Source organism: Daphnia pulex, chromosome 12 (assembly GCF_021134715.1).
Source record: "Daphnia pulex isolate KAP4 chromosome 12, ASM2113471v1".
In the NCBI taxonomy this organism is placed as follows: Eukaryota; Metazoa; Arthropoda; class Branchiopoda; order Diplostraca; family Daphniidae; genus Daphnia; species Daphnia pulex.
The window spans coordinates 6,761,414-6,779,932 of record NC_060028.1 but is presented as its reverse complement, the minus strand read 5'-3'; the positions used below and the strand labels follow the sequence as shown (position 1 = coordinate 6,779,932).

Sequence of the window (18,519 nt, the reverse complement as noted above, 5' to 3'; positions counted from 1 at the left end):
TTTCACTAGCAGCCGACAATAAAACACTGCCGCCAGTGATATTCTAACGGCAAAGCGAATGCGAACTAAAGCTAGTTTGTTTGAAAAGTAATTTTTTCTAATTTTCTCAAACATAATTCAAAGTTCATCAGTAACCCTGTTGAATGACTTGAATCTCATTGAAATCAATCCATTAATCATTGATCAGTTAATTTAATAAACGGAACTGGACTGGACCACCCAACAAATCATAACAAAATTTCTTTTACTTTTTTTAAATTCTACTATTCACAAATTCACCAGATATTATGCGTAGCTTCACTAGCTTGACTAAGTAAACAAAAGAAGGTCGTAGAAAAAAAAAGTATTTGTATTTTATTTTATTTTATTTGGTATTTTTTACTTTTCAAATGAATATTAAAATACTGTATTTTATTTGGTATTTTATTTTATTTTATTTGGTATTTTTGAAAAACCCGAGAACTTGTATTTTCCAACCCCACTATTTTAAAATAAATGTATTTTATTTTAAAAATACGTTAATTTTTTTCAAATACAGAACACTTTTAATTCACACAAAAATAATTAATACAAGAACATCCAAGAATCCAAACATCAATTAACATTTTTACGAAGAAAAATGTAGGAAAGAAAAGTACGCCATATTGAGTATCCAACGATACGTTTTCAACATCAGTGTAAAAATCAGTGTCTCATGATTATGGCACGCCGGTTCCATCACAACAAAAAAGTTTCAGAAAAACCAAAACAAGTTTCACCGAAACACCATCTAGCGGTCAAATATGGAAATACATGCTAAAATTCACTTTTCTTGCCCCAAAACGCGGAAATTTTTTTCAAAAAATTGCGCGTCAAACGAATCGTTTTTTTTTGTCGATTGGTGGCAGTAAGGATAATGAAACGCTGTGAAACTCCCATTTTCCATTTGCCCATTTCGACATTTCGTTTCCACTTGTCTCTACTCTCTAGTTTAAGCCTAGATTAGAAGCTAGAAGTGGTAATTTGCGATTTAAGTTTCTATCAATTAGCACGATGAGAAGGGCAAGGCCAAAAATAGCCCCCCAATTTGGTGTCGGTTGCCCGTTCGTCGAATGTGGTCACAAAATTTGCCAAATCAAACGAAGATGTCGTAGCAACAACCTCAAACTTAGAAAAAAAATTCAACACAAGATCAAGTAATGTTAATGATTTTTGAGGAGGTTTCTAGAGACAATCAAGCTACTGATTAAGTAATTGAGCCAGGGCCTTCAATAAAACAAATTCAACCCATTAGCAATGCACCTCATCGTACAAGGACATTCTCTAGTGCTAGTGAATCTGAAGATGATGCAATCGTCTAGTATTTCTCCCTTGGGGCGATCTTCCGGCACTGCTGGCATGGTGCATTGCGAAACGGCGTCTTCTTCTTCCTCAACTTCCTGTGAAACTCTTGCTCTGGCAACAAAACAAAAATTATATAAAAATGGTAGCAATCAAAATGTTATTTGCTTTACGGTCTTTGTCCATCAGCTGGACTGTAGTAAATAAGGTCAAGCATTGGGAGCTTGGAAAAATCAATTACTTCTTTACTGGCCATTTTTTTCTTCGTGATATCCTTTTTTATCAGAAGTGGTAGTTTTTCATCAGATTTCTTTTGATTTCTTTTCTCCCTCTCTGATGGATTAGATGGCAATGGATCTTCTTTGGCAGGGGATTTTTGGACTGGAGTAAGTGGTGTCCTTGATTGTCCCTTAAACACCCTTTCAATATCAGCGAATGACTTTTGATTTTCTGGCATTCCTATATTTGGTCGCCAGATCGTGTATAATAAGGCTGTGCCACTCTTCGCAGCTAACTGCACTATTACCAGTTTCTAAATAATTAAAATCGAATTAGTTTATTTTCAATTATTTGAAAATGATTGAAAGAATTCACTTACCGGTTTCGAGATATAAAAAACCATCCTTTTCCCCATTGAAAACTTTGAATTTTCGGAGTGCTGCCTTCCAAGACATTTCTTTGTCTATAAGAAATCTTTGTCAGCAAGTGTCAATGTAATTCACTTTGGAATGACATTGCTCTTTTAAACAAAGACTATTGTAACAATTGGAGAGAAAGTATTCCAGAATTACGTTTGCTGGAGGGGATTATTATGACTGCAAATAACCATCACTAAATAGCATAATTTGAACATGAGAAATACGTACCTCAGATGGTAAAAGAGAAACTATTTTTAAAATTTTAGGGTTGGAAATTTTACAAACAATTTTCCAATTTGCTGATATTTAGGGAAAAGAGGGGATCTAGTCATCAGCAAATGATAACATTACATCAGAGACGTCGAACACTGAGAAAGAGTGCTCCATTTAACACGTCGTAAATAGTATTCACAAGAAATATCCCAGAAATGTTTTTATTTCATTGTCATTCTCAAATCACAACTGACATACCTTGTCATGTCATAGTTGCTTCCCAGCTAGCACAATGATATAGATTAAACATAGGGAGAGTGTCAGTCATACGATATGGTAACGACATAAACATTCACCTAAACCTTCATATCGCTAGGATGTTTTTGGCCAATATCGTCTGCACATCCCTACGATATTAAATTCCTGAATTTAATATACATCTACGACATTTTACTCAAACTGTAATAAGCAGAAATTCAAATTGATTAAAAAAATAGCAAAATTGCTTGTTTATTCGAATTAGATTGCAATTTCTCGGCATCAATTTCAATGCATTAACAACACCAATTAATAATAATTTAAAAAAACTGAAAACAGATAAAAGACAAACATTTATAATTCAATATCATCTCTCACCACCTTATTCTTTTTCTTCCTAGGATCCTTAGCCTCTGTTAACCATCTCTCTACGCGTTTTGAAAATTGTTCATTATATGCATCCGGGAACTTGGATCGGATAGATGCTAATAGAAACGAGATAAGAGAAAGTGTAAGAGTGTTGATACAACACACACAAGTACCTTTGACGGAATTGCAGATGCGGAGGTCTTGGAAAGTGCGGCAGTTTTTTTATGCCCCAAGTAGGTGAATTGATTAGCAATTCGTATGGACAACAAATGGTCCGTTACTTTAAAGGACATTTGGTCAAACGTTTTCCATCGACCAATCTTAGTTCGTTAGTCTAAAAGAAAGAGCCACAATTATAACTATAACTGAAAAAAAATGAAGGAAAACTACAATTTTTACCAGCTTAGATCAATATGAATGGTCCTTTTCTAACTTCCGTTCCATTTCTTCGAAGTCCTCCTCTGTTTATATCTGCAACAGCTGAACAAACTCATTTCATTCACACTCGTCCAAAGGAACAGTACTACCTCTGCTTTTAACAGTTAACAGCTTCCGTACCTCCGACGCATTTTGATCGAGGCGCAGGATGATCCATGAGAGTTGTTTGGAATTCCTGAAAATAAATATCAACAGTGATATTGATGAAAAAAACACACAAACAATTTTAATTGTTACAGAGGTCCTATGTGTTCCAGGACCCGTTTCTGTTGGTCACGAACCACCACGTTGATAATTTGTATTTAGTAGACTACTAAATACATATGCACATGACGCCCCCTCTAGAAAAATAAAGATTATTTACTAGTTTAATCGACCGGTTTTCTGCAGGGTCCACAAACAACGATTCATTGTATTAATTTTTTCTCTAATGGGAACGAGGAGAACTTTGCCAATGATGGAGACTTTGCCCAACGATGTCTTATTAAAAACATCATTATGCTGGCAGATCTGGACTAGAGGCACCCATGAATGGACTGACGGGCATGAGACTTATGAGAAAATTTGTTGGAGGTGTTTCAATGGGATCCATTCTTTGTTTATGCAGAGAAGACTACCAGGAGGGCATGAAGGATTTCATGGTCCCCCTCATTCAGCTAGTCAGCGTTTCCAAGTACCGCCACTAACAGGCATGGCCCAGATGGGAGGACCACGAGGGCCATTTCCAAGCCTGATGCAAGGCTATAATCAACAGCAGTAGAATAGTGGTTGCAGTGGAGATTCAATTTATGGTTCTGGTGGTTGGGATATGGTAATCTTGGAGTGTTTGTGTGTGTCAACTGTAGTCATGCAACTAACAACAATTCTCCTTACAGCAAAGTCCACGTAATCAAAAAATGGCGGCGATGTCAACAAGGACCACCTTCAAGCTATGGTAATGTACCATCTCCTCATGATCAACATTTTGGACATAGTATGCCTTTTCAACAGCCTCCAGCGCGTGGATAGGGTAATGGTTAGTTGTCTTGAAATATTTATAGTTTTTCATGGTACTCAAGTTTCACCAAAGGATGATATAGATGGTTATCGTGTAGATGCCTTTTTCAACTGGTAGGTACCAGCAAGCAGCCACATCAACTATGGACTACTTTGACCAGAACCGGAGGTCCAAACGGAAAGGTTTAGACGCAGTTAATGCGTAGAACCAATCGTCCGTCTTAATATATAACCCTACAAGTTGAAAATTTGGCACGGTCTGAAACATCAAAGCCCACAGAAAACAGTAAAATCATTTCTATTTTCTTGTAAAAATAAAACTAATTTTAAAATTGAAATAGCAGGAATGTCTGGATACTGCGATGGAGGCCGTAGTACTAGCTGTGTTTTTCAAACTTTATTTTTGGTTTTCGATTTCTCACATGGGGAAAAAAATTACACAAAGTCGTTTTCGATTCCCGACATTTGTTGCTGACATCCGAAGAAAGCAAGAACTTAACTTTACATTCAAAATTGTCTAAAATTGCAACTCTGTGGGGAGCACAGCGTACCTGAAGGGTTGAAGAAGAGTGTCGGGAGAAGCAAAATCTGATGAAGGAGAAAAGAGACGACTTCCACCGGCTGATAAAAGATATGAAATTCAACAGAATTAAGTCAACTCAAAGAGAAAGACAGTTTTTTAATGGTTGAAAGATATTTTCGTTCCGTTTTATTTTAATTTGTTTTGTCTAGTAATTTTATTTCACTCACAGGTTTTTATTGACTCAAAAGGGAATCCAGTGCAGATTAGGTCGGATGTAAAGTTCTGTTCTGAGTTGCAAAAAAATATTGCCTGTCTGCCCTTATCATCGATATTTTTTCAAGGCGCAACATCTCTTATAGAGGAACTGCTACTCCGCAACACCACAGAATAAACTCGTCCGCAGTTGCTCTACATTGGATAGGTCGTTGGCAATTTTTAAATTCAACCTAAAATTTCACTTGCCTTTTTGTCACTGCCAATGTAAATTAGTGAGAAAACTTGACCACGGTATTATTGGTCAGACTTCAAGCGTAATTTGAAGGTATGGGTATTGCCTTGCAATACTTACATCGTTAAATAAAACTTTGCGTAGACTAATCGTCGTTATACAGAAATTTGTTTTGAGCTTGTCTAGGGATAAAGATCATGTTGGAAATTGCCGCAAAAGTTACAGTGAAGGTAAATTAGTTCTCACGACGAGTGTCGTGAAATATCCATTTGCAACTAGTGGTCCATGTCAAGGCTGTTCAACGACTATGGATTTCTACTTTGACAAAAGTTTTACTGGCATGCACAGAAGGATTTAGAAAGTAAGTTGTGTCGGTTTCACATTTTAGAAAGTCAGAAAAAATCATTCCGCTTCTTTCAAGTTTCTTTTCAATTTTCATTCTCTCTTGTTCCCAAAAAATATATCCTTTTAAAAGTAAGCTTTGTTTTGAGGAGTCATTTGTAAAGAATTGTTTAGTTGAGATGCCAGAACTACAAAAAGCATGATTTCTTGTGCTTTTCGTTTGAGTAAATCGAGCCTATTAAAAATTTCGTTAAGCTAACTTGAGATGGGTAAAGGAAGTAAAAATCAATTTCGAGGAGTGTTTGCGTATTTTCCATGAAAGTTTGCTAAATTTTAAAACAACCTTTTGTATTAGCTAGTGATTGTCAGGTAGGTTGTTGTTAATGTCGCGTTTGAGGGTTCGAGAGTACATTTTCATCTTCTTTGGGTTATTTCCTCCCAGTGATTCTGTCTTATATTCAAATGGCATCAGTGATCTGAAATGATTCTCGTTTTTGAGATCGCTAAAGTGCTAAGGAGTTGGGATTCTTTTTATTTCTGCTGTTTCAGGGTTAACGTGTTGATGACTGGGACAAGTTATCTTGTCTTCTGTTATGGTTGATTATTTACTGAATCTTCTTGTTAATAAAAGGTTGTTGGAGTCGTTGCATGACTTACGTGAGGCACTGTGAATAGTTTGGCTTGTGCATTATAAGGTCTCAGCCAGAATTCTCGTGACGCCATGAGCGGTGGTTGTCTATGTAACGATATACTTGTTTCCCTCATGGTATTAACTTCTCTTTTTTCAGGCACAGGCTTGACTGTATTGAGATGGGCATTGATTGTATTGAGATGGGCACATGGAGGACCTTAATTTGCTCTAGTGAAATCGTCGTGATATCAGCATTTCGGCATATACTTTGTCTTCTGGGTGTGCCATACTTAGAGCCATAAGAGTAGTCTGGATTGAGAGAATAGTTAGTATTGCGCTTAAATAGTTGCGTTTCTTTTCAATCAGCAAAGATATTGGAGACGGTGAACGACACTTAGATTTGAGATAAGATAAAAGGTTTTTTTATTATAAACACCGTATAGTTTGGCAGTGAGACCAAAAATTCAAGAAACTTCTCTTCTGCAAGGTCATCTAAGACACGTTTACCGGCCCACCCGGTTCATAAATTAGCTCGTCCGGTTTAGGATATATGATATAGAAAAGGATAGTAAGGATTGAAAGTTTGCTTTTTTCCCAATTTCATCATCAGATTGATAAGGTTTTTTCTTTGCTTTCTCTTGTGGATTGCGATTGAAGGTTCAAGAAGGGTTTATGCTAAACTCTTCGTTAAAACGTTAAAACAGAGTTTTCTATTCAAAGACGGTTGCTGCACCAAGAACCAATATCCCCGTTAAAACCTCAACCATGCATTCCTATGCAATCTCTCTATGTTCATGTTTACGCTAACGAACTTTAGATATTTCCTTCCCCATCGCTCATCCATGGTGTGAATCTTTTTTATTTTCCACAGATCGAATTAATGGACGTTACTATGTCAGCTTTCCAGAAACTTTCGGTTTCAGGTTTCTTTTTAATGAAAAGATTGATACAGGCGAGAATGGGAACATGTAAGTGGGAAAGAACGGCATTTCTTTCTTTTTCAAAAGAGAATGACTGAGTTTGTATTTTGGGATCGGTATTTGATTGTGTGTTTCGCAGCGGCGACTCTTCGGTAAAATTCTTGATTTAAAACTACTGATATATAGGATCAATTCGTATTCGATGTAATTGCTCAAGAGAACAACTCGGGTTGGAGTGAGCATGCTCTGCCCTAGCAAGACGACGACGGATCGAAGTTTTCCCATGAGCAAACACAGTTTGAAAAAGAATGTGCAAATCTTCGCAGACCAATTCACATTAGCTTTCTATTATCATGGATTGGATCGAGTCACTGAACATTTTGATCATTTCATAGTTCTAATCAGGTAGACATTCAATTATAATGTTCAAAAATTCGGATTTTTTTTTATGTTTGCTTACTTGTTCCCGGGTAAGCACTACACTGAATATATTTCGATGACAACGGACATTTTGAGGAAACCGTAACAAATCGTCTCTAAATGTTGGATGCCATTACACACGGTTAATTAAAGAGGCGGTGGTCAATTTAACATCGTCACATAATTGAGCTTGATGAGGCAAATAAAATTGTGCTGAACACTAAAACAGGATTAAAATTCTCTCTGACTCTTTCTTCTAATTACGAATGCAGCTTTTTTTAAAGGTAAAGTATCCTACAAAAAAATTTGAACAGAAAAATTCTATTCAACCCCTAAAATGCCTAACAGAAATGGAATTTTTCTGTTCAAATTTGTCGTAGAATACTTTACGTTGGACGTTTTAAATATTTTTTGTTTTTTCATGTAAATATATGTATATAATCATACAAATATACGTATAATACGTTTAGATGCTGCAAAAGCTTCATAAGGTATGTTATTAATATCGAAAAGCCAACATGGCATGTCTTCTTTCCCTAAAGAATCGTTAAGAGTTCGTCAATTCCTCAATTGAATTATCTGCTCTTCCTTACTTACTCTTCCTTACTTCACAATGTATTATTTTTATTTTTCTGTGTAGCACTGAAATGCACTACTAAGCACTGCTAAAACGCCAAAGTATATGGCAATTATAATCAGGACATCTTCCATCTTACCACTGATCAATGTTCGTCACTTCTGACGAAAGAGATTTGCAAAATGTTTTTGAAAAATACGTTGGTGTGTGTTGAAAGGACCTAAGGGAAGGATCAACATTGTTGTGAAGGAGAAAAACGACGTTTCTAAGACGGTTAGTTTTAAAGAAATTAAAACATTATTGAAAATTGCTGTGTTAACACTTTTTGGTATTGTAACATTGTCAGGGTTTTCCACGGTTAGAAGCCAGTTCCACTTGACGTTACCAGAACTTATGGTGTTACATCAAAAGAGGACTCTGTCGCACGATCAAATACGGGTGTTCAATTTCAAAAATTGGAATTATTTCCTGAAATTTTGACTGCAGCATTTTTGGATTCATATTCACAATTCGTAAAAAAAAATTATTTGTGCCAAAAGACGTGCATGGTACTTCAAGCCAGTTCCCGTGACGAATTTAACCTATTTTTTTCTTCTCAAGTGCCGTAGAGACATACTGTCATCGTGAACACACCCGAACGCAAGGATATTGCCTGAATCCTCAAATTGCCCGAGCTGAATATAAGGACTATGTCCAAACCATGATAACTGAAAAGAATAAGCGGATGTGCTGGAGTCTCCTCGAACTTTTTTTCGAGAAGCCCTTCTTCAACTTACTCCAGATCCCTGCAACCAAGGCTTTGCTAAGGAACAAGTTCGTCCCGTTCAAGCAGCGGCAGGACACGGAGACACTGAAACTAGCTATTGCCCCTCCAGGAGTAAAGTTGTCTTTCTGGAAAAGGAATAAATTCCGAGAGGAAGCCTTTACTCTAAAGCAGCGTCACTAAGCGCTGGAAATGCGCCGGAAGACCATCAACCTTCGGTTTGTCGCACAGTGAAACATGGCAGCACCCAGAACGCAGTAATCTGGGAAATCAATTTATTATTAATAAACACGTTAGTTTGCATAAGCGTTAGCTCTTGTTCCAGATTGGCAACTTGCTTTTAAAGTTGAAATTTTTCAGAAACTTTTACAGCATAAAGTTCTCTCAGTGCCTCAAATGTGTCCTTCGACAAATCCAACGGATCAGATAACTGTTGGCTTTAACCAGGAGCAACATTTAAACTTCATCACGTAAATATTCATCGTCACTGCCACTTCTAGATAACGTGGATTTTTTTGTCATTGAATTTTTCTTCTTTCTGACAAAGCTGAACATGGCAAGAGCCAAAAAGTGGACTCTGGACATGATCATCAAAAGCCAATATATCAGAAACATGCTGCAAGAAACAAAGACAATAATGCAGGGAATTATAACATTAAGTTATTTAACATTATCAATTACCGAACAAGATGCATGTTTCTGTGTGGATGAGTAGACATTTTCATCTTCACCATCTTCAGCAGGTTATTTTTTATTCGTAATAGATTATTCTTTTTGGCAGCCAAAGAATTTGCCTGTAAATGTGTAAAGCAATTTTTAAATATAGTTAAATACTTAAATTCAGAAATTATAATAAGTTGTTATTGTGACACAATTGCAACACTACACTTTAGACAGCATGATCCCTTTAGATTTGGGCAAGAAGGTCAACATTAGCTTTTTCGATGTTACTGCATTATTGCAACTTGCTTATTTATTTTTTTGCTGCGTAGTTTGATGCTTGTTGATTTGTTGTTTTGTTGAGCCCTTGCGAGAACTTTTTGGTGTAATCTCATTAAACGTTTAATTGCGTAACTTTTGTCTTATACATCACAAAAGAATTTGACATCCAACAACGTAAAATTTAAATTACTTTTAATGTTTAACAAAGCATTCCCGAAAAACTAAAAAACATACTTATGTGACGTTTAAGACTTAAACGTCACATAAGTATGTTTTTATGTTACTTTAAGTGACCACACGAGCGATATATTTTCAGGCTTATTTTGCACCAATAAGTTTTGCTTTATAGGCTGAATCGAAACACATATCACTTCTATTATAAATCGTTATAGAAAAGCAAAGTAAACAAAAAATATACATTAAGTTTGCGAACTTTTTTTTAAAAACTGCATTGTCGATCGAATACGGAGGTTGAAGAATTGTGGGAGTAGTTTTCTTTCGGTGTGGTACTCGTTTGACCAAGAAGACCCTTGACTCTTCCGGCTGATTTGGAGTGGCTACGGCTCTGATCCATCTCCACTTGCGGCTACATTGGGAGGAGGAATGCGTAACATGGTGACCTGAGAAGATACGCTGGAGCAGGATTAGAGATGGCGTTTGTATGTAATCCATTATCAAAAACTGGTTTTCGATTGAGTATTGCGGATGCAGAAATGTGGGTGAATATTACTTTCGTCATAGTACTGATGGAAGACGTGGTATGATAAAGAAGACCCTCTACTCTTCCTGGTCCATCTTTTCCTTCTGATTTGGAGTGGCGACCGGCTTTGATCCATTTCCACATACGGCTACATCAGGGGGAGGATTGCTTATCGTGGTGGCCCAAGGAGGTAATCCGGGACTGGAGCAGGATTAATGGCCATCAATTGAACGATAACTCTGCAGGAAATAATGATGAGCTAGACGTACTTCAAGGAGCAGAATTAGAGTTGGCGTTCGCATGAAAACCTTTACAAAAAACTGGACTGATGATCGTGTGTGGATGCAGGAGTGTGGGAGTAGATTTCTTCCGGCGTGGTACTCGTTTGATCAAGAAGCCCCTTGACTCTTTCGTCTGGTTTGGAGTGGTGATTGGCTCTGATGCATCTCCACTTATAAAGCACGAAAGGATGATGAGCTAAAATTACTTCTGGTCATGGCCGATATATGTTTGTTTGTTTGCATTTGCACTGGTAAAGGTGATGTGCTGCTATCGTGATTTATGTTCACCGCCTGTAAAGTTTCGACAATTTATGGGATGATTTCAATTAGAAGAGGCTCAACAAAGTTTTGGTCCATTGTTCAGGGGGAAATTGTCAATAGACGAGGAAGCAGCGGACGTGTTTTGCGATGTTTTCGGTGACGAGGAGGAAGTGGATGAAGAAGAAGGAGGGGGCAGTGGTAGTGATCTGATACCGTTGGATGACGCTGGCCAGCAGAAGTGCCCATCGATTGGTCTCTGCTGGCACTGCCCAGTCAGTTCCCACTAAATAACTCAAAAACTCCACACATCGCGGTGACAGCTCCATTCCTCCTGTTCAATTGATATTCTGGCCATTCGTTAATTAAAGGGGAAATAAGATCAGATGCTGCCCAGTCAAAAATTGCAGATCGCATCTGAGTTAAAGATTGAGGGGTAGAAACATCAACTGGCAATTAAAAATGTTCGGAGGAGTGACTTACCCAATTTAAAGTTTCAGACGCCATCCAGCGAACGGGCAGTGATCAGCGTCCGTCAATGTAGTAGTAGTAGCGAGCAAAGAGCGTCTGTTAGACGGCCACGTCCGAGATTTTACCACGTCCAAGATTCTGAGACAGCGGCTTCAACACCCCTGATCACCCTTTTATTATTTTATGTTTTAATTTCACTGAAATTAAATCAATTAAAACTAAAATTGGAATTTAATTGTCTAAAGAGGATGAGGTTGGTGGTTTAACTCGCTTATTTAACTGATGTAATCAAAGTATATTTTTCTGCAAAATTAATTTCTTTTAATATGACGTAATATTGGATTTTGGGCGTTTTTTTTATTTAGCACCTTCAAAAAGAGACTTCAAAACATTTTGAGTCACAAAAATGAATCAACTTTTTTTATTGAATAAGAAGTAATTTAAGTTCTTATATTTTCCTTAAATTGGTAGATTTGTGAGAGCTTTTTCTTTTTTTGTTCATAGACATCAAATTACGAAGAAAGTTGATCATATCGTACAAAACAGCACTACTAGATTTCATGTAGCTTTATTCGTCGATGGTCTTACAAAAAAGGAATTCTTTACCCAACCTAAAGGCTTAGTTTGTCAAAACAAGGCTTGCGGTTCGGAAACGCATATTTTTTTTTAAAGAAAAAATTTGCTGAAAATGCAAATACACTGGAAGCCAAAAAAACTCTTTAAGTGGAAACTTTTCGTTTTTCTGCCCAGTCCGTATCCTAACATTTGATCCGGTTATGTTAGTCAGAATATATTAGATTATGATCAAGGGATAGACATTACTTTTCATCTTGTTTATTACCATCTCAACATTGAGGAAACATGCCGTCTCTTGACATCAAGAGGGCTGCCATCTCTTATTGTAAAGAGGGTAGATTGATATAACATATTACCTTTGATCGCAGTCCACTAGCACAGAATACAGAGACACTTGTAAGATAATAATCTAGGTGGGATGCTGAACGAACAAAGTGTTCACCATAAGAAAGAGAAGACACACACACGTAATAGAACGTCAGAAAGACGATGACAACGATTGAGAGTCGTTGTGCATAATCGAGGATAGTCCCCCTAGCGGAGGATTGTTAACTTAACACTCCCCCTCAATCTGAGCGTGTTGATCTAGGTGTTTAATTTTGAAAGAATTGAGAAGTGTTAGACGTAAGGAGAATAATAAGAAAGAAAAAATACGAAAATTTGAATTTTGTTTTAGCTTCGAGGCAAGCTGCAGACACCGATGCGTTCCCTGTTCAGTCGAAGTGCTTCTACCTTCAAGGGCTTCGTGAGGAAGTCGGCCAATTCGTCTGCGGATGAGACGGACAGAAGACGGATGTTCTTTTGTTTGAACTCCTTGCGAATGTAGTGGTACTTCAACTCGATGTGCTTCGTCCTTGCGTGGAAGACCGGATTGTGAACCATCATGATGGCGCTTTTGTTGTCGCAAAGAAGAGGCGTAGGCTCCTGTTGTTTAAATCCGATCTCCTCCAACAGATTTCTTTGCCACGCGATTTCTTTGCTGGCGTGTCCGGCTGCGTAGTATTCTGCTTCGGCGGTTGAAAGTGCGATCGGCTTCTGAAGATGACAGGTCCAAGAGATCGCGCCTCCATTCAAAATGAATATTAGACCGGAGGTGGATCGCCGGGTGTCCTCGCAACCTGCGAAATCAGAATCGGAGTAGCCGACAAGATGATTTGTGATGCCTGTCCCTCCGTAGCAGATCCCAAAGTCGATTGTGCCTGCCAGATAGGCCAAGATCCACTTGATTGCCTCCCAGTGAGGTACTCCGGGGTCGATACTTTGCCGGGAGCAAGCGTTGACGGCGAACAAGGCGTCGGGGCGTGTCATCTTTGCTACGTACATGAGGCCGCCGACTGCGGCGCGGTAAGGTGTCGTTGTGAGCGGAGGTTTACCACTGTTCTGTGGGCGGTCTCTGGCGCTGAGGCGAGAGCAGGGATCAGCTGGCACGTTACGGGGATGACAGTCTGTCATCCTGAATTTCTCCAGCAGTGAACGGACGTAGGTGCCTTGAGAGATGTAGAGTTTCCTCTCTTCGCGGTTCCTTGTGATCTCGAGGCCGATGAAGATGTCGGCTGGTCTCGAGGTCATCTCAAGGTACTGCTCCAGGTGCTGGATGATGGCTGTTGCCTTTTCTAGCGTCTTTGTTGCCAGGATGCCGTCGTCGACCCAAATCCCGAACAGAGTGATGTCGTTCGGGTCCTTTCCAATGTGATAGTAGAGACACGGGTCGTAGTTGGAACGGATCAGTTCGTACTTGACAATATAGCCGTCGAAGGTCTCGTTGAAGTTGTACGCTGACTGAATCAGTCCGTAGATTGGATGATTGAGCCGACCGACTTTTCCTGGTTTAGTGAACCCTTCTGGCAACTCGATGTACAGTTCTTCGGTCAGAGATCCGCAGAGAAAGGCGGTCTTGACGTCAAGTTGTGTGAGTTCCAAGTCGTGGACGGCAGCAATGGAGAGCAGCACTCGAAGAGAGTCGACCTTCAGGGTCGGGGCGTACGTTTCGGATGACGTGTAGTCGACATCGGGCTCCTGCGTGTAGCCTTTCGCCACGAAACGAGCCTTGTAGATTGGTGGGCTTCCTTTGAAGCCCGGCTTCAGCTTGTAGGTCCACCTGGTTTTGATCACTGAACGGTCTTTCGGCCGATCGACTTCCGTGTAGGTCTCGGTCGTTTGCAGTGAATTGTATTCTTTCAGTGTGGCACCCATCCATTCCTTTGCTTGTTTAGAGGCCAAGGCGTCTTGATATTGATCCGGTACTTCATTCTCCGTCGATCGGGCTGTCGCGTACTTGGTGCCGTCGGCTGCCTTCATGCTCTTGATGACTTTTGGCGTCTTGATTCTCAACGAGCGACGGGGATCTGGAACCGCAGGCGCGTCTATTAGGTTTTCTTCTTCTAAGGCCGTGCGCGTCCGTACCAGTCTTCCTTTCTTTGTTGGAGGTGGAAAAGAGGGAGACTCAGGCTGACTGCTTAAAGGAAAGATGAGCGGAGAGGTAGGCACCGTGTCGTCTCGAGGATCTTCAGGCGGTTGGAAAATTGTAGTTACTTGTTCGTCGGTGTTGGGATGAACCTGTGGGAAGACTTGAGTGTCTTTCTGTAAGTCGACGGAGGGGAGACGTGGAGCGTAGACGTGATGAGCCGGTGAAGCGTCGCAGCTCGTGTTAACTTTTCCGGTAGACGGATCGTAGAATCTCTCTCCTTTCTGAGTGTCGGAGTTGCCGACGAAGTAGACCAGATTTCCAACGGGCTCGAGTTTGCCTGTACGAATTGCCTTGGGAATCAAAACGTAGAACTCCCTTCCGAAGGCCCTGAGCGTCGAAAGATTTGGCTTCTTTTTGAACCATGCTTCGTACGGTGTCACATCTGGGCAAGTGGTGGAGATAGATCGGTTCAAAATGTAGATCTTGTGATTTGTTGCTTCGGCCCAGAGCGAGAGAGGAAGAGACTTGTTGGAGTGCAACAAGGCGCGAGTCCCTTCGAAGAGCGTCCTGTTGTCTCTTTCGGCTGAGCCATTTTGTTGAGGCGAATGGCGAACGGAGGTCTCGTGCCTGATGCCCTTCTTTTTCAGTCGCTGTTCAAAGTCGTTCGACTCGTACTCCTTGCCGCCGTCGGTCCGCACGCACTCGACCAGTTGTCCTGTCTGAGTGTGAAGGAGACGAATGAAATCCAAAATTGCACCCGCGACTTGATCCTTCGTCTTGAGATAGTATGCGACGCGGAAATCACTGAAGTCGTCTCTCACGGTGCAGCAGTAGAGGGCACCTCCGAGGCTCTTCACTTGAGCTGGACCCCAGACGTCGGAGAAAATCAGTTGACCAATGCGGGAGGACCTATCTGAGGTGCTGCTGTAGAAGGGAGTGCGCTTTGCCTTGGCCGCTGCGCACTCGTGACAGTGTTCTATAGGAGGTTGGGTTCCTGCTGGCAGAGTGAAACCGTCGACTGCGCCGCTCTTGGACATCTTGATCATCATTGGATAATTCAAATGTGCGAGGCGAAGGTGCCATTCTTCAATAGAATTGTGACTAGAACGGGAGAGAGCTCGGAAAGATTGACATGCTGGTTGAGCGGTCTCGGTCGTCTCCTCCAGACGATAGAGAGTAGCGTCCGAGTTACGTTTTCCGGAGAGAATGGTAACACCGTTCAGGTTGACGTGAACTTTGGTTCCGGAGAAATGGATCGCTGCCCCTTTTGCTGTGATAGCCCCGACTGAAATGAGGTTGATGCCGAGCTCGGGTGCAAAAAGAGAATTGTGGAATGTGATGAGCTGAGTTGATCCATTCACCGACGCGTTAAAGGTGACGTCACCGATTCCTCTTATCTCCACGCGACTGTTGCCGATTCCTTCGATCGACTTCCCTCCTGATGGAATAGGTTTGAAGTTCGAGAATCTGGATTGTTGGTGGAACATGTGTTGAGTTGCGCCCGAGTCCAAGTAGACTTCAGAAGCTTGATGGTTCGAGAGAGAGGATTGAGCGGCGTGGGCGATCATGCTGACACTTGGTTGGCTGGGATCCAAGATGATGGCTCTGTCATCTGTTTCTTGCAAGTATGCGGCATATGCTGCCGGATCATCCTTTAAGAAACGGCATTCCTTCTGCCAGTGGCCGTAGTAGTTGCAATGCCAGCATTTCCCGTCTCTTCTCTTGTTCCCATCGTTGGATGAAGAGAAACGAGAGTCCCGACGTCCGGAACCTCGGTTGCCGCCACGAAATCCACCGCGATTTCCTCTTCCTCTTCCTCCTCTGCCACCCCTCTGTGGATAGGGGCTCGAATTAAATCGAGCTGCTTCTCGATTAAATGGGCCGGCATCGACTCGTGAGGCGTCATGGTGTGAGGAACTTGGAGCTGGATACTGCGATGATGAGTGATGCGAGGGCTGACCGTAAAGAGCTTTGTTGTTGTCCGAATCTTTGTTGTGAACGTTGACATGGCGTCTTTTGTTTCTATCTTCTTCATTGCAGAGTCTCGTCGTGAGATTTGCGAGGGTCCTCTCTGCCATTGCTGTGCTCTCCCACGCAGTGAAGAAGCCGAGAAACTGATCGGGCAGAGTAGTGAGGATACGATTGCTGATGCTCAGCTCGTCTGTTGCACAGCCTGCTTCTGTAAGGTCCTTGGCCAGGAGCTTGATTCCCTCGATGTGGGCTCTGACACCGTGTTCACTGTTGAAAGTGACATTAAGAAACTGCTGTTGAAGAGCCTGTCTTCTCTCAATGGAGTTTTGCTGATACTGATTCTCGATGGAGACTCAGATATCTCTTGCTGTGTCACATGTCAAAAGAGATCTTTGTTGCTCTTCGTGACAGGTGTTGAACAAAAAGTACTTTGCCAAGTTGTCGTCCTTCATCCACTTGTCAATAAGGGCTTTGTTCGTGACCACAGTGCCTTCTTTGACCTGGACGGAGAGAAAAAATATAGCATGGCATTACAGTGTGTTTCTGTATGTACCAATATTGTGTTTTTTTTTTTTTTTTTTAAATATTACCTCAGCAGGCTTAGCTCTTGATCCATTAACTATGGTTTTGAGATCATGCTCTTGGAGTCGCAGTTGGATGCTATATTTCCAAATGGCAAAGTTCTTTCCGTTGAACCTTTCTGTCTTAATGCCTCCTTCTCTTGTCGAGGGATTTGATTCCATCTTGATATGAGTCGACTTGCGTCTCTGGGCCCATAACCTATTAGATTATGATCAAGGGATAGACATTACTTTTCATCTTGTTTATTACCATCTCAACATTGAGGAAACATGCCGTCTCTTGACATCAAGAGGGCTGCCATCTCTTATTGTAAAGAGGGTAGATTGATATAACATATTACCTTTGATCGCAGTCCACTAGCACAGAATACAGAGACACTTGTAAGATAATAATCTAGGTGGGATGCTGAACGAACAAAGTGTTCACCATAAGAAAGAGAAGACACACACACGTAATAGAACGTCAGAAAGACGATGACAACGATTGAGAGTCGTTGTGCATAATCGAGGATAGTCCCCCTAGCGGAGGATTGTTAACTTAACAGAATAATTACAAGGAATTGAGAAATAGCTGTTTCCAGTGACATTTTCGTTCGCCTACGAGAGTTTGTCATTAATAAAAAAATGCAATTACTTTTTTAATCTATCATCACGCTTAAAAGTTTCTTAATCAGGTTTTTCTCGACTTTAACTATATGTTTAGGGATACACACAATCATGTTGGATTCAATATTTCATTGAGATTTGTTGCGGAATTTGCTGAGCATGGCAGTGCACTTGCTGAACCATGCACAAAGTCTTCTGTTGCTGTACTTCTGAAAATGAAAATGAAAAGCACACTCCACTAGCGTATCTACTGGACATCTTCGCCGTGCTGTACCACAAAGGAGACTGGATTGCTTACGTGATGTGTTGTCCTGGTGACTACACCACAAAAGTCCATAATATTGTAAGAATTACAATTTACTGTTTTTTCCTTAATATGATTTTTCTTTCAATTTTTTAATTGTGTAGATGGAATACCACAGAGAATTGGAAGAAAATGTAATTCCATTTTTCGACAGATTCGATGATGGCAAATAATAAATAGAGCAATACTTAATCGTTTGTCATTTTATTCGCCAAATTGCTTGATCTTTTCGTTCGCCTCCTCGCGCAGCTTGGTCACTTGCGTATATTGTCGAGAAATATTGCTCGGCTTCCAACTGATCTTGGAGTTCACGCTTCTGCAAATCATCACCAGACTTGATTGTTCGCAAGTTGTGTAGTTCTTCCTCCAAACTTCGGGCCACGACACGAGCCACGTCACGAGACATTTTATAGAAAAAAATAAAACTGTCACCTTACACAATTCAAATTGGTTGAAAAATTGTGACTAAACATCAGAGGTCTGCAAGGCACTCAAGAGAACGCTGGACGCCGGGAATGCACAAGACGTCCATGACCACAGGGGATTAGGATACCTTCTTCTTCATC

The 18,519-nt window shown here is 40.5% G+C and overlaps 1 long non-coding RNA gene across 1 annotated transcript; it reads right to left on the bottom strand.

Moving 5' to 3' along the window:
* Nucleotides 1–16,822: 16,822 nt before the first annotated feature.
* On the bottom strand, nucleotides 16,823–17,582 carry LOC124209871. The gene is made up of 3 exons (XR_006881090.1): nucleotides 17,385–17,582; nucleotides 17,053–17,242; nucleotides 16,823–16,962 (listed from the first exon to the last, which is right to left on the bottom strand). It is a non-coding gene; the product is annotated as an uncharacterized LOC124209871 (long non-coding RNA).
* Between the last annotated feature and the right edge of the window lie 937 nt (nucleotides 17,583–18,519).